This window comes from Zonotrichia albicollis, chromosome 12 (assembly GCF_047830755.1).
Source record: "Zonotrichia albicollis isolate bZonAlb1 chromosome 12, bZonAlb1.hap1, whole genome shotgun sequence".
NCBI lineage: Eukaryota > Metazoa > Chordata > Aves > Passeriformes > Passerellidae > Zonotrichia > Zonotrichia albicollis.
Genome location: NC_133830.1, coordinates 4,027,611 through 4,043,422, shown reverse-complemented (window position 1 = coordinate 4,043,422; position 15,812 = coordinate 4,027,611). Strand labels below are relative to the sequence as shown.

Genomic DNA, 15,812 nt, shown 5'->3' with positions numbered 1-15,812 from the left:
GAAAGGAAACCAAGAGGAGATAAAAGAGGAAAAGCTGAAGAGCCAGCCCCTGCCCTGGCTCCCCACTGGCTCCCCAGGCAGGGGACAGCAAGGATGATCCCTGCAAGGCAGACTGTGGCACAGCTGAGGCTGTGCTGGCGAGACCCCAGCCTGCTGCTCCCGGAGGATTCACCAGCACCGGACCGGGCCTCCCTGGTCTCCTTGGAGACGTTCAGTACATGTGTAGGTGGAAAAGTGGGAAGGCTGAAGACTTCATTAATGTAAAACAAGAAAAATAGTCCCTTTGCAAGATGCCTACATGGAAGGAGGGAAAAAGCCTTCCCCACTCCTACTGTGTATGTTCTCTGAGTGATTTAATTAATACCTATTTAATTAAGAAGTCAGATATGCTTCAGGTTTCACCTGCTCCTTCAAGTTGCAGTGTTTAATCTCAGCGTAGAACTGCTGGGAAAGGTTTGATATCAAGGTCAGCAAACTCTAACCCAACTCCCCCACCCCAGTAAAACCTTGTTATTTTAATTGCCTAGACCCATCTTTTTACTTTTGGAGAGACATTGGTCAGCTCAGAGGACTGAAGAACCACTACAGCTGACCAGGGCAAGTGGGCAGGAGAGACCTCATAATGCTTTGGCAGTAAGCCCTCCTTTCCAATTTAATAACAAGTCTCCACTGGATCAGAAAAACTCTCTAGGGGTGGATGCGATTTCCAGCAGAGCTTGGCACAGTGCAGGTAAAATTAGATTTTGCATTTCAAGCTGGTTGGAGCTTAGTGCACCCATAACATCTCTGAAATGGTCCATGTCCCTGCAAAGGCTGCAGGGAGCTGCTGGGCATGGATCTGGGCTCCAGACACACACAGCCACCACCCCCTCAATGGTGCACCATCAAGAAACAGGAAACTCTACAGCCTACCAAAGAATTCAATGCAACAAAAGAAAGCTTTATGCAGAAAGCGCTAAGAACGGTTAAAAAATACCTTATTTTTATTGAATTAACTTATTTAGCTGTTAAAGCATCTTCAAGGGTGGGCAGAGGCAGCAGAAATAAAACCTACAAGACTTAAGCGGATAGGCAACAAATACTCACTTATTTAACAGGAGTGTTGTATGGCTTATTTAATTAATGAATACTTGTAAAGCACTCTGAGTTGCTCAGACAAGAAGCTCTATACAGTACAAGCGCAACATATTATTATATATTATTAAGACTGGCTCTGCAGAAGAATAATTCCAGGTAAATGTGCAATCAAATGATCATTTTAGTTCCCAGTAATTAGATTCAATGGGCCAAAAAAAACACAGAAGCCTTTCTTTAATCATACACTAAACAATCAGAACATCCCTAACCTTTCAAGCTACAGCCTTTTTGAATAAAACATCATCAACTTATAGATATTATTCCAAAAAGAACCAGTCACCATATGTGTTGTCTCTTTGAAATACAGTTGCTATAGCAGACCCTGCATGCATTTCATGTGATATGATCATATTCTATCCGTTCTGGCAGCTGAGAGGTTGCACAATTAAACTGGCTGCCAGAAATTTTTGAAGATTCCCAGAACAAGTAGCCATGCAAGAAATGCCTGCTCTCTACTCGAGCTGGCCACGAAGCTCCGTGCAGCTTGGTGGGGTGGCCACTGCCACCATAAACCCTTACCATGACTGACCCCACTGCAATGAGGGTCTCTGGCTGTGGGGACAGGCTGGCACTGGCAGAGCTCTGCTGGAGGAACGACAGAGCTCTGTCCCTGCTCCAGTCCAGCTGCACCCACCACTCTGAGGGTCTCCATTCTAGGTGACATCTACACCACCCCATTCCATGTCCAGGTGTCACCTGTGCTGGTGCAAACCTGGTGGGACCAGAGTTGGTAAGAGGGAAGGACCAGCAGAGAGGGTGGAGCAGAGCAGGAAGGAAAGATTAGAAAGAATAGAAGTGGGCTGGAGTGATCATCAGGGATACAAGCAGCCACGATGGACAGGAATATCAAAGGCAAAAAACAACGTAGATGCAAGTGAGATGGCAACATGCTGACATTCCAGGGATTGTAGCTTGAAATGGCATTTCCCATTTCTCCTCTCAAGATTTCACTTTTTCACTTACAAATAACTGACAGCAATGAAAGCTGAGCATCAGATGAGCTCAGGTTTAAGATGTGGAAGGTTGTGTATAGCCAAGATATGCTTCTTACTGAGCATCTGCATCAAGGAGCTACCATGTAGCTTGGTGGTACAGTGAACCCAGCAATCCCACATCCCTCTGCCTTGCTACTTCTCCCTGCTCAGCCTTTCCTTCCTCCTACCTCAGTCCAGTCCTTGCCACTTCCAAGCCTCATCCACACTCCTCACACAAGACAGGACATGTACAAGAAAGCTGGCTTGGGATACACTGACCCTCCTTCCTCTCACTCACAAAATGCTTCAAGCTCCTCCAGGTTTGCCTTCATGGAATTACTTTGTTGATGTCAGTTCAAGCCCTGTGGACAGCCGTACAACCCAAGCCAAGAAGCATCACCTCTCTGCCCCCTTCCCTGGTTCCAGGCAGTGCTGCTCCTGCATGGAGCTCATTCCTGGCGTGGGAGCCCTGCTGAGGCTGCCGGTGCTGCACAGTGCTCAGGCGAGGATAGACAGGGAAATTAATTTGAGTGAAGTCAGTCCCACAACCTTCATCAGCACGGAGATTCGCAAGCAGGCCTGTACATTAATAAAGCTTCCTGTGGGAGTAGATGTTGCCTTTGATTTGCATGTGAATTCAATGCTAGTGAGAAGTGCCAGACTGTCAGACATGGAGACCAAAGTCTCTTATCTTTCCAAAAGCTTCTGTAGCAGTTTCCCCACATTTCCTTAATCATCTGCCTTGTCCTCAACTTACTGAACAGGCAGTAGAGAGTAAAGCTGGATTCGGTTCAACTCCTGCTGCTGCCAAGTCCTGAAACAAGGGTGCCACGACTGTTTACTGCTAGCCAACAGCTCTGCTAACGTGGCCCTCTCCTCACAAGCAGGTGCTCTGACATCTCCAATCTCTTTTCACACATTCTTCCCCACTGCCATAGTTACATCCTAAATCTCCACCACGTGCTTGCAAGTGAACAATTGCCAGGGGCCGTGAAAAAGCAGCTTGTGTTTGTATGTCCAGACAAGAGCATGTTCCTTTAAGGTGGAGATGCCAAGAGCCCCCAAAACCACTGAGGTGCTTCAAATACCTAGCTCTGTATTTACCAGCAGCCACATTATCTGCACTGCTCAAAGACCCTGCAAGCCTGGACAGAGCTTCTTGGGACACCCAGAGACCAAGACACCAGCTTCCTGAAGTGAATCACAGAGCAGCAGTACCCATCCTCCTCTCTGCACCAAAACACAAGGGGAAATCATCCCACTTACTGGGAAAAACAGAGAAAGGAAAGCATCCCCCTGAAAATGAATCTTCCATGGGTTTTGGTCACTATAAACATGGATTTGGAAGGACAACATCAGGAAAAGGCTCCTACCAACCAAGTCATCCTATGCCTAAATGCAAGATACAGTAAATGAGCTCCCAAGGTGCTTTCTTATCCATTAGGAAATCACCCAGACATAAGGAGATTTTCTGGTGTAAAACAGAGATCAGTAAAAAGGCAACTGAAATACAGAGCTTGAGAGACATTGCACAAACTTGGAATGGTATTTGAGAGTCAACATTGGGTGACACCTAACCCAGGAAAAATGTTAACAGTACATTAACTGTGAGATGAATCAAGCCTGTTTCATTCACAGCGTAAGTGGGAAGCCCCACTGAAAAGCCCTCTCCCTGTGCTTAGGGAAGTGGCAACCATTTATTATTTCCCAACCACTTAAGCACCAGGAGGGGGAAAAAAAAAGTACACATTTGAGATGACCAAGACAATTTTATTGCAAGACAGACAGAACGTGACTTGTTTGCCCAGCTGTTGTTTGCCCAGAACACTGGGCACTGCTATCACCCCAGTTACTGTTGTAATTCAACATTTCCATGCAAGCACCTTGACCTTTCAGTTTCACCATCCTCTTTGGGCAAGCTCTGACGAAGGGTAAAAATGCAGCCCTGCCTCTCACTGCATGTGGCCAGAAACTCCTGATTTGGGAAGGGGGCTGGGGAAGGGAAATACACTGGAAAAAGAGGGTAGAACTTTAAAAATAGAAATGCTGCTTAAAGGCCATATACTTGCTTACAATGTCAGTACATAAGGAAAACAGTAACAGGATCCAGTCGCATGGAGCCTCTTGCTAACTTGTTCCACCACTGCAGCCAGTACAAGGCAGCAACTCTCCAACTTTTTTCCATCATCCTATTCCTACTGAAGAAAAAGTGCTCCAGCTCCTCCCTTCCCATCTGCTCCAACCGTTATTAATATCAATTGGTTATTAATGAAATATGATGACCTACAGCTATAATAGGCCTGGCTCTAACGCCAGGGGAAGCTTGTTTCTGAACCTGAGGTTTATCAGGCATGGAAAGATCAATCCAGGGAACGTCAGGATGTATGGAAAGGAATGTACACTGGAGGGTGGGGAGATGAGCAGCAGCCATGAGGATGCAAAAGAAAGGGGTGTCCTGTTCAACTGCCAATTCCCAAGGCAGCTGGTCAGTAATAAATGGGCTGCCTACAAACTATCTGGATAAACATGCACTCAGAAGTTTCAAGGAGAACACAAAACAAAATCTCATGTGTTTTTACAGATTCCTAAGGATTCTGGGCCTTTCCAGGTGGACAAAGCTGCTTATCAGGAAAGCAACTTGAGAAAGGAAGAAGGAAGAGTTCCCTAAAATCAGAGGTGGTTTTGCAGCCATTGGAAGTGTCCAAACAATAAATCTGGAAAGTTAGTTGCCAGCCAACACCATATTCTATCCATAATTTCAGTTATGGTCATAAACAGCAAAATAGAAAAAAAACAAGCAAGCAGAGAGAGAAGGAAGAAACTTTAAGGGCAAAATCTGCCCTTGGAGCAAACATCTCACTATGCTAGCCCCAGACCTTGTGTGTTGACCTTTGATAGCCATACCCTTGCAAGCTACCACTGCTCCTCAACTTCCCCACTGAGGTTTGGGCAAAGCACAGCGTTGCAGCAGCAGGCATGCAGCTCTCCCATCATCTATTTCTCCCCAAATTTCATGCTGCCTTCAGGCCCTGAGGAATCTCCCCACCAGCAGCTCCAGGCGCCTCTCCCAGTGGAGCACGGCCCACCTCCCAACAGGGCTTCTTGCTTCCCTTCAGCCTCACAAGGCAAGTACCTTTGTTTCTCCTGGGTGGGACGAGGGGGAATTTAGACTCAGCCAGCAATCTCTCTTCTTTCTCAGCTCCCATCTGTCCTCACACCCCGCTCCACTCCACAGCTGCTCCCAGCAGAGCGGCAAGATGCAGCTCTCAAGCTCGGAAGCCCGGATGCACCCGAGCTTCAGAGATGCTTCATGTCTCTCCCACTCCTGCCTCCTCTACCTCCTCTCCTGCGACACTCTCTTCTCCTGGAGCAGCAGATGTAGAGGAGCGGTGGTAGGAGGCAGACACATTGGAGGGGAGCCCTGCTGCAGTTCTCCTCCGGCAGGCTCAGGAGCCGCACAATGTGTGGAAACCAGCGAGGAGAGGAGCAGTATGCAAAGGGAAAAAAATAAAAAATAGTGCAAAGCGACAGCAGTGGGTAGTGCTGTTCCTCTGGGAGGAACAGAACAGGGGGAGGTGAGATGAACCAACTAGAGAATAGGAAAGGAACCAAAATGAAGAGGAGGAATAAAATGTAGAAGATGCAAAAAAGAGAAGCAGATGTTCTTGCAGCACTTATTCCCTCTGACATTCGTGCCCAGCTCTTCCATCTTCCTCCAGAACTGGGAAATGAGCTGCTACGTGTTCCCTTCCCCACTGCCACCACCCTGACCCTGTGCCACACACAGAATGACACAGCCAAGAGCCCCAACACAGCTCTTGGCAGTGCAGAAAGGAACTTTGAGGATACCTGCAGGCAGGACATGGGGCTCTGCTATGACACACAGCTAAGATGCAACATAACCTGGTGAATCATTCCTACTGTCCAGCCTTCTCAACCACCTTGGATTCAAACAATCCCCATCCCCATCTCATCCTCTGCTTCCTTGTTTCATTAAATAATCCTTTTCCACCCACCCTGTCCCAGCTCCACTGGTGCAGCAGGGATGCCCTGGGCCTGGGGAGATGCTGCTGGTTGTACCCAGTGCCTCACTTGGCTGCAGCCAATCTGCAAGGCTGGTTCCACCCAAGGGCTACCAGCCAGCTCGTCATAGAGGGGAGCTTCAACAGCAATAAAATGGTCAATAAAATGGTCAGCTGGCCATGAAGATCACAGCAGACTGGTCTGGACAAGTGACTAATGGTGTGATTCCTATGCTGGAAAAAGAGAAGGGACCTGAGGTCCACATGCACAAACCCTGGCTCACATCCTGTCCCTGATGTGACAGGGGCACACTTGGAGCAAGGGAGCTGGCAATAAGCCTCATGCTGAAGCATCTCCTAGAATAGTTCAGTCATAAGGAAAGAAGATGAGTCTCTATTTTTCTTCCAGCAGGCTTAGTTTCTTTCCTCTGGAATAGATTCTGGCTACCAGTTAAGGAGATTCCCTCCAGAAAAAGGCACTGGAAACAGAAAGCCTTTCTTCCAAACCCACAGGGTGGAGCTGCCTGTGTCCCAGCTCTGCTGCAGTTCTCCTCGTGGGCACTGAGGTTACTCCTCAGTGGGAGCATGAGTGGACTCCATGCCCCTGCCCTGCCATCCCACAGCCCATTCCACGGCTGGCAAGGTCCCTGCCTGTGAGGACCCAGCACCACACAGGGGGAAAACAGAATTGGCCTCCAAAATAAACCAATTTCCATTTTGTAATTTATTCATGGACTCCAACAATTTCAGGGAAAAGGTGGGTGAGGTATCTTCTTCAATACTTGGAGACACTACAGGGATGAAGGGAGCAGGCAGCAAGGGACAGTAGGGTGAGAGATCAGCCTCAGCCAACACCAGGAACCTGCAAACCCCGAAGCAGCTACAACAGGGAAAATGGCTACAAAAATCCCTTTTTTGAGGCATAAATGAGATCCTCAGGCGGTTACACCACAAAAACACCTTCTGTCCCTTCTTTTAAAGAGTCACAGTCAGGACTCATCAAAGCCACTTAAAAAGTATCTGGCAAAAAGTTCCCAAACATTAAAAATGGTTCTCTTTATTTTGGCATGCCAAGACTCACAGCATGTAGCGGTCTGTACCAGCAAGAAAGGAGGGATGGGCCAACACATCCTGGTAAAATGAGAAAGGATACAAATCTTGGCTCCCTGTTCAAACTGAACCAGAACTGAACTGTTCCTGAGTGATGAAAAAAAAAATCTTATGGGATTTCCAGCTCATTTCTGTAGGCTCGAGATCAGATTCTGAACTACTGTGTTTATGCAAAAGTGAACCAGACCTTTGAATATTTGGAGGAGCATTCACTGCTGAGCCGCGTTTTTCTTGGATGTCAAAAGCACGGGAAGTTCTCATATTTTTTAAGAGAGAAGAGAAGAGGGATAAGGTGGGGGGGGAGAAGGAAGAAGGCCTTTTTGTTGCTACAACATAAATAGTATACTGCATACAGCTGCTTGCGCGCTTCCCTGTGTGGTCAACAAAACAGGGAACATATTTTAAGCTTGTTTTCCAAAACACTGCATGACAAACTTGTACTCAGAGGCCCATGAAATGCAGCCCCTGACTGTGGACATCTCACCACGCTCCATCAGACACTCGCTGCTGCTGCTGGGTGAATGAAGGAAACAAAACACTGGGACAGCCCAAAACATGGAAAACTAAAGCTGCAAATCACATCTCTGCACTTCTGTGGCGCAACCTAATTTAGAACTGCTTGTAAAAAGCTTAATTTTAACAGATTCTGGTAAAGCAAAAATAGGCAAGATTGAGATGGAGGCGACAAAAATGATTAGAGGGCTCAGCAGATACAAGGCAAGATTGATAAGGGTGGGAGTGTTTAGTTTAGCAAGAGATGAGTAAGAGGGGAGATGATAACAAGTACACAAGTTGTGACTTGGCCTGAGAGGGTACATCTGGTGTTTTTGCCATTTCTCATAATGCAAGAGAAAGAGGACATTGAATGAAGGCAGGAAGCAACAGCCACCAAAAAAACTCGAAACAAAACGGCAGATAAAAAGATTTTTTTTCCTTTCTTAATATACAACTCATAATTACTCTCTGGAACTTACTGTCACAAGATATCACCAGGGCCAAGAGCATCGGGAGGATGTAAAGAAAGGATTAGACACTTGCAGAGATAGTTATGAGAGCATTTACAGCTACCTTTTGAAAAATAAAAATAGAAATCAAGGAACAAATGTTTGCGCTTCAGGGCACAAACAACCTTAAATTGCTGAAGTCTGGGAGGACATTTTCCCCCATGGACAGGTCCTTCATGGGCTTCTGCCCAAGGACTTCAGCCAGGGCTGGAGAGCTCCCCTGTCCAACAGGCTGCAACTGCTCCTGCCCCTTGGTCTTTGCAGGTATCTCAATCCTGCACCTCTGATCCCAAAGCCCATTCCTCAGCCCACCCTGAGCCTCCTCAACCCTCAGGGAGCTTCTGGGCAGGGGAGGGGCCAGCCATGTACCCCAGCATAGCCCCTGCCCATGTCACCTGGCCCTGGCTGCTCATTTCCTCTTTCTTCTTTACATCACATTTAAGTTTCAGGTCCTTATTTTGCCAGCCCTTCCTCTCCCTGCTATTTCGACTGCCACTTTTTCCTCCCTCAAACCCAAACCCCCTGCTCCAGCCCCTGCCATCCACTTGGGCTCTCCAGGGAGCGCTGACCCCCTTGCACCCAGAAGGTGAAGCATCCACCTCCAGACCCACCAGCAATGCACAGACTCAAACACAACTTCACAATGTCAGGCAAATTTTCCCTTTCTCGACGTGAAGCCATTCCTCAGAGGAACCCTGCATCCCTGAGGAGGAGGAGGAGGACCCTCCTGTGGATGTGGCACCTGCGGGGCAGCGGCAGTCAGGCGCTATTACGGACCGCGGCGCTCATCAACGCGCTGGAACTGACATGCGACTCGGGGAGACAAAGAGAGATTTTGAAAGCAAGTCAGTCTATTAAATTTATACCTACCTGCACAATGTGAAGCAAACCACATCTCGGTTTCCTTTCATGTGCATGACAGTCTTAACTTGTTTCTTTTAATCCCATAAAAGCAGCTAAAGCATGCAACATGCTTCCCGGAGATGAAGCAAACCTGTATTTTACTTCCTGACAGTGATTTAGTTTACAGGGTGTTGGTTTTTTGTTGTTCTTTTTTTTCAGGGAAGATAATGAATATTGTCCAAAGCTGGTATTATAAAGGAAATACTACATGCTACATGCTAGACACTTGGCATTTAAAAGAGAATCCCATAAATTGACACTGTCTGTAACGGACCAAACACAGCTGCAACCCCTCACGCTGCACAGACACCAGCACTGGAGGCTGGAAGATCCCAGCATCTCCTGCCAAGGTTTTCTTTGGAAATCAGCACCCTTCTGAAAATTCAAAGCGTCTCTCATTTAGTCGGTCACACCCCAAGCAGGACCGGGGAGATGACCAGGGCTGTATGACTACGCAATAAATCCAGCAAATCCAAAGGGCTGGAGCAGTAATCCATGGAAATGTTCCAGGCAAGAGGGGGGTTTAAGTGCCTTTAATTCCCAGCTGCAAGCCCAACAAGCTGCCAGAAGGCGGAGACCACCGAACACAAGGGGTTAATGGTCTTGCTAAAGAAAATGATACACATAATTTCCTTTTATCATAAAACAATACGTTTATTATTTTCTGTATATCTGTTAAAGGGCATGGCCTTCTGAGTGGAAAACAAAACACAGCTTGGTCACATGTTTATTTGCTTCAGCTACTCCCTTTCCCTTCTGATAAATAATCAAACATGCCATCCAGAAAAAACAAAACCAGTGAGCTGGGAAATTTGATGGTCATCAAATAGACTAAGATACCAAGAAAAGCAGCCCACTGTTCCCACAGAGAGTTTTCTGCCCCACACCTACACTAACATCTGAGTAAATAACTTCAGTCACTCTTTCCATTTTCCCCATGAAATTACTCCTACTGTTAAACAAATTGTCCTTAAGGCAGTTGCAAACACCATTTTTTTTTCTGCAAAGTAGAACAACTTCTGAACATTAAAAAGCCAGACTAGCAATATATTTTCAAAATATGTTTGTTGTACTTGCGGTTTGGCTGAACACACAGCTTGATTTCTCTGTCTCTCGCTCTCTTTTCTAGGAAGATGGGGGTTTACAGTTTAAAATTTTAAAGTGTATTTGGATCTTGGAGAGGCAGGAAAAGCCTCAAGGAGGATGGGTTTTCTCCACAGGGCAGGCAGCATATTTTCCATTTTCTCTTATGTTTCACACTATACAAGCACCATGAATGCTTGCCAAAACAAAAAAGTTACCTGCTATTTCAGTGGACTTCTGCGGGGGGAGAAATCACTGAGAAGTATCAAGCAGTTTTTTAAAGTCATTTGAACAGAGGGGAAAAAATCCAGCATCCGTGTTGTGACATGGATTACCTAGAGGATCTACACTATCTTCCAACAACCCCTGAAGACCATTCATACAACAATCATTAATACTGAAAAACTGCAGAGAAAATCCCTCACGTGAGAAGTTAACAACCATTACCCGGCGTGAGCATGCTTTCCCTTTCCTTTTGTAGTACCACAGGTCTAAACAATAGTCATATGAATGAGATAATAGCCATGCTTGTCTCAGCAGCCTGATTTTTATTAGCATGAAATTGGTACAAATATTAGCGAGGCTGGTTCGCATGTGGTGCCAGAGCCACCATGCAAACAATTTGTGGAAAACAAAAAAGCCATTCGGTGGGTTTGCGCCACTTGTGCTGCCCAGAGCAGCAGCAATGTTTCTTTTTCTTGGAGGGGTTTGTTTGTTAGGTATTTTTGGCAGTTCTGCAAAGAGAAGCTGCAGCACCCGGCGAGCAGCAGGGACAGTGGCACATGGCTGCTCCTGTGCCAGAGGGGCAGCACCACAAGATGACAGACAGGCACCCCAAAAAAGGACTCGGCCCTCGCCACAGCTCTCCAAAGCCATGCCAAAAACCCCACCCTTGTCAACACTGCCATATACAACCTGAACTGGCTGCTTTTGCATCAAACCAAAGCAATTCCCCTCTCCTGTGCTCCAAGCTGCCTGCGCAAGGCAGCGCGTTAAAAGTTCAGCCCTGCCTGCACGCTCCTTTCCTCTGAGCGCTCGCAGAGAAAATGAAGAGTTTAACAGAGTGAGCTCTTACTGTCTGCCTTTAGATTTCCGTCTTCGCGCTGGAGATGTTTCTGGCTGTTTCTGTGAAGCGGGGGCTGAAGAATGGTAAAAAGATGTTTGAATAAACAGGAAGTGCCGTGCAGCCGGAGCACAGGCTGGAGGGAGACGCTGGAGCACTGCCCTTCGCAGCAGCCACCGGGCTCTGCCTCCACAGTAGCAACCTCTGCTTTTACTAAATGACAAAGCAACCGCAAAGCATTCCTTCCCTAATTCTTCCCTTGCGAAGTGGTGAGATCAGCTGGAGCTCACAGGTAATCTCAAAGTTGAGATTAGCACTCCACCCGGCACAAAAATCTAGTGACTCCACACTATTAAACCCCCCTATCTGTGAGCAGAAACAGGCAGAACTAATTATGTCCCCAAACAGACCAAACAGCAGGCAGAAGCACACCTCGCTTCTGTATCTAGGCAAATTCGGATTTGCACGGAAGTCCAGCCAAGCTTGACGTTCCTACCCTCGACAGTGCTGTGACTTGCTCTGGAAACCAGCTCGGGAGGCTGGCCGGGCTGCAGAGCTGTTTTCTCTGTGTGAACTGAAATATAAACAACCGCCCAAAAAACACAGCTTGTCTTGGGTGCAGGGACTTGCATTCGGCATCTCCGAAAGTGTAACTTCAGCATTCCAGCAGATGCCACCCCTCCTTCGCTGTCTCCTTCCCCTCCCTAAAACAAACTACCTATTTAACTGGAGATGACTAACTAACCGTCTCCCCACCCAATTATCAAAGCCCTGTCTGCTGTCATATTGGTGACATGACACAGATATTGTCAAGAAAAAGTAAACTGGGGCTGGCACTCAAAGGCAGCTCGTGAAGAGATGAGCAGTCGAACAGCCATATTCAATAAAAAAGAGGAACAGGATTCCTTTAGAAAATGTATTGCTGTTGTGGCAACGTGCTGCTGCCACTGAAGGGACTGATTTGTTATTTAGCATGTAGTCTTGGACTGTCTGTCATTCTGGGTGCTAATGCTCTGCTAAAATAACTCATTGGGAGCTGTCAGTGGGATGTTTACATAGGCCCCCAATCTTTTCTTCATACAAGGAAATTTTTTACTGGAATTCATCTTCTTTTGATCTCACATTCAAAGCAACAGCAGCTTGATAGACATGCAAGTCTGAAAGCAAATCCAGACGCTGAAGATAAACCGCCAGAGTATGACAGGCAGGAGCATCTAAAGCTTATAAAAATGAAGAGAACAGCATGTCGTCTGAGTATTACAATAGCAGAAATCAAGAGACATATTAGGTGGAACTGATCAGCCACAAAAACAGTTCAAAAGGCAGATCATAGAAACAGAAGACTAAGCTAGAAAAAAAATAAAATTGGAAAGATCTGCTTTACAGAGGCATCACCTCCTTTCTGAGCACCGCGGCGTTTCCGCTCCAGCATGTAAACTTAAGGGGAAAAAAAGAACAGGGCTGGTGCTGTCTCTACTAACTCAGCAGTTCTTACCTTCAACTCACCAATTAATTTGCCGACTGTACGTTTCAATTACGTGTTATTCAAAGTGAAATAAAAATAGGACACTGTGCCGCTCGCATCTACAGCCCAGCCCTCCCCAACACTACAGGGATGGGGAGTTGGTGCCTCTTCGTTAGGAATTGCATCCCCCTGCAAGGTGCAAAAGGGGCCCTGGCCTGAGCCCCTGCCACCATTTTAGCTTGTTCATCTTGACAAGGGCTGAGTCTTGGGATGCTCCTGAGCTCTGCCTCTGCCACTGGTGCAGAAACATTCATTCAGAAGGTAATTTTATTTAAATTGAATTACGTGTGCCACAGAGTCCGCAGTTATGTTCCGAAGGCGACACTTGCCGGGAAACAATTGCTGAAACTTTCTCTAGAAACCCATACATTTTTAATTTTTCTTCCCCAAATAAGCTTCTTATTCTAATTGAAGTCAGCAAATATAATGAAAAAGTAATTCTCAAACAATTTTGTACTTAGAGCTATTTGTTAACAAACACTGAACGAGCAGCAGTGTTAGGTTAAAGGGCAGCAGGATTCCACATTATAATTTAGCCTGCGGTTATTTCTGATTAAGAACACCCTCCGGGACGGCAAAGCAAGATCTTCTTTTGCAGCAGGCATAGCTTTTAAAATTAGCCTCTTCTCAATAATAAAACCAACAGGAAAACTGTGGATTTAAAACTGTATTAACCAATTTGAAGTAGTGCAATCAGTTTATGTCTTGCTTTCTGCAAACCACTGTTCCCTGCCTTAGTCAAGTTTCAAATGTAAAAATGCTGCCTGGATTATGAAACTGTTGTAAGAAAGTCACCTTCTGTCATGCTTATGTAGCTATCTAATGTGCTAAAGGCTGATTATTTATCTTTAAACTGTACTAGTTTAATCTTTTAAGGTCACCACTAATCTGCTCCAACCTTTTAAAAAATAGCAGCTTTCAAGACTTACTGCTGGAATCACTAAACTCTGAGCTGAATGTCATTGTAAGGGATACATTAGCCAGAGTGAGTGTAGTTTTACAATGTAAACACCAAATATAAATCCCCACCTAAATGAGAAGAAAAATATGATGTCCATGCCAGGAGAAATATCAGTAAATAAGGCCAACGCTGTATTATTTCACACAAATAGCGTTCCAAGTCATGTTGCTATTTCTCTCTCCTCCCCCTCCCTTCCCAGTGCAAAACTTGGGTATAATTTAAAGGATCATTAGGTGTTTTTTCTTTATCTTTTCCCTTTCTCAGCAGCAACTTTGCCTGCCTGCTGTGAAGCCTCCTGACCGCATTTGGAAGTTATTGCAAAGTCCAAAACCCCCTCATAGGTTATTTGTGTGCATGTGCTGTACAGCAGCCTTTTATACTCTTCTTTTTCCTTTTCCCCTAGATTTCTTCTGGACTTGAATGTCACAGTAGACCTTGAATGTGAAATGGCTTCAAGCTAATTGCTTTAATTGCTTGAAGATGTGCAGGCAGGTGAAACCTGATCCCCTTGGCCATTGTAGAGACCAGGAACAACACAGGAATGTTTACATAGTGGTTTGAGTTTAATAGACAGTAGAGCTGAGTTTCAGACAGCTAGCAAAAACACAGCTAATAGGTGACCTCTTAATGTAGTTCTCCTTTTTAAAAACAAAATACAATTTCGTTTTATACAAGGCAATGTCCCTAAATGCCAAGGTTATCTGCTTGACTTTTTGAGTGAGCATGCACTGCGTTGCACCTGACATTTATACCAGAAACTCTATCCTGAATGCATTTCCCTCTACCTTAAAACAAAAAGCACTTTATGTGTCAGTCACCTTACAAACAGATTAGAGCTGGATGGGGTTTCCTCGTAAGTGCAGTCATTTTAATTTAAAATTGAGTGTTTCTCACCACTGTCACATTCCTTCCCCCTCAACCCCTGGGCACTCCTACCCTCTGGTGGGCACTGGCACAAGTCCTTGGAAGGGTCTTCTGGAAAGGCCAAGTACTTTCACTGCTTTTCTAGAGCTTTTCCTGCTTTTCCAGAGCTTCCAGTGCATTTGCACCACGCTGTTAAGCTACAACGCACTTTTGCAAAGGCGCAGTTTGGTCTCACACACGGCACAAATTCAGCAGCTCCTCCTCAGGCAAAACTCCTCCTGACTGAGAACTGCAGCATTCGGGGTCACTGATGATCAGGCTTGCTTTCCAAGAATCATGAGGTAAGTAAAACACACTTGAAACCAGCCAGAGACCAGTGAGCAGGTACAGCACAAGTGTAGAAAGCAAAGACTGAGTTTGGCAGCAGCGGTAGCATAAAGATATTTACTGTAGGTCTAGTCCCAAAAACAAACACTGAAAACAGGTAATACCAAATAGTCACTTTCCTGGCACAGGAACTTCAAGTTTTGTTGCCAGTCCTAAAAAAACAGTTAAAATCACTTGTATTGAGTGAATACCAGCTGAGAAATGACATGTGTTGCATCCCAGACAAAAAGGAATAATTAAAATAACATTTATGGAGGAAGGAAAAAGGGAAGGCAGTCTGAGATATAAGACTTGGAAAAGCACAAACACACTGAGGCAGAGGAGATGAAGCCAAACTAACATGTATTTCATATGAACAAGAAAGGCAAGCAACTCCCTGCCACACAACCCTACAAATAAAGGGCACTTCCAATCTGATCTTGGCAATTACACTCAAAAAAGTTTCAAATTCTCTAGTACTTTTTGCTGGAGCTACCAACCCCTTGAACAGAAGCAAACAGAAGCAGGAGGGAGGCTGCTCCAGCCACTCTGGATTCAAACTGTGGCTCCCAGGAAGACAATAGATGCTGGCTGCTCTGCTCTACCTTGCCTGCTATTCCGAATCCTCTGAAGCAAATGAGTAACTGATCTTAAATAATACAGAACAAAGGGAACAATAGGAGCTGGAAAGCAAGCTGGGATACTTGGGAACATGCCTCTTTCTTTTGAGAGAGAATCTCGCCGGCACACATGCACACACTGAGTTACAGAATCACAGAAGTTGTTGTCCTGTGTCATCC

At 45.8% G+C, this 15,812-nt stretch overlaps 1 protein-coding gene across 20 annotated transcripts in view; it reads right to left on the bottom strand.

The window, feature by feature from the left end:
* The window catches only part of FOXP1 (forkhead box P1), a 376,283-nt gene that overhangs the window by 112,364 nt on the left and 248,107 nt on the right, over positions 1–15,812 (bottom strand). Inside the window, exon 1 of one of the 20 annotated variants that reach the window (XM_074550365.1) lies at positions 11,309–12,019. The exons of 18 other annotated variants lie outside the window; for them this stretch is intronic. The gene's annotated coding sequence lies outside the window, so the exon portion shown is untranslated. Of the gene's footprint in view, positions 1–5,244; positions 5,440–11,308; positions 12,020–15,812 lie in introns of those variants that run through there. One more of the 20 variants, XM_074550368.1, reaches the window with a different exon arrangement.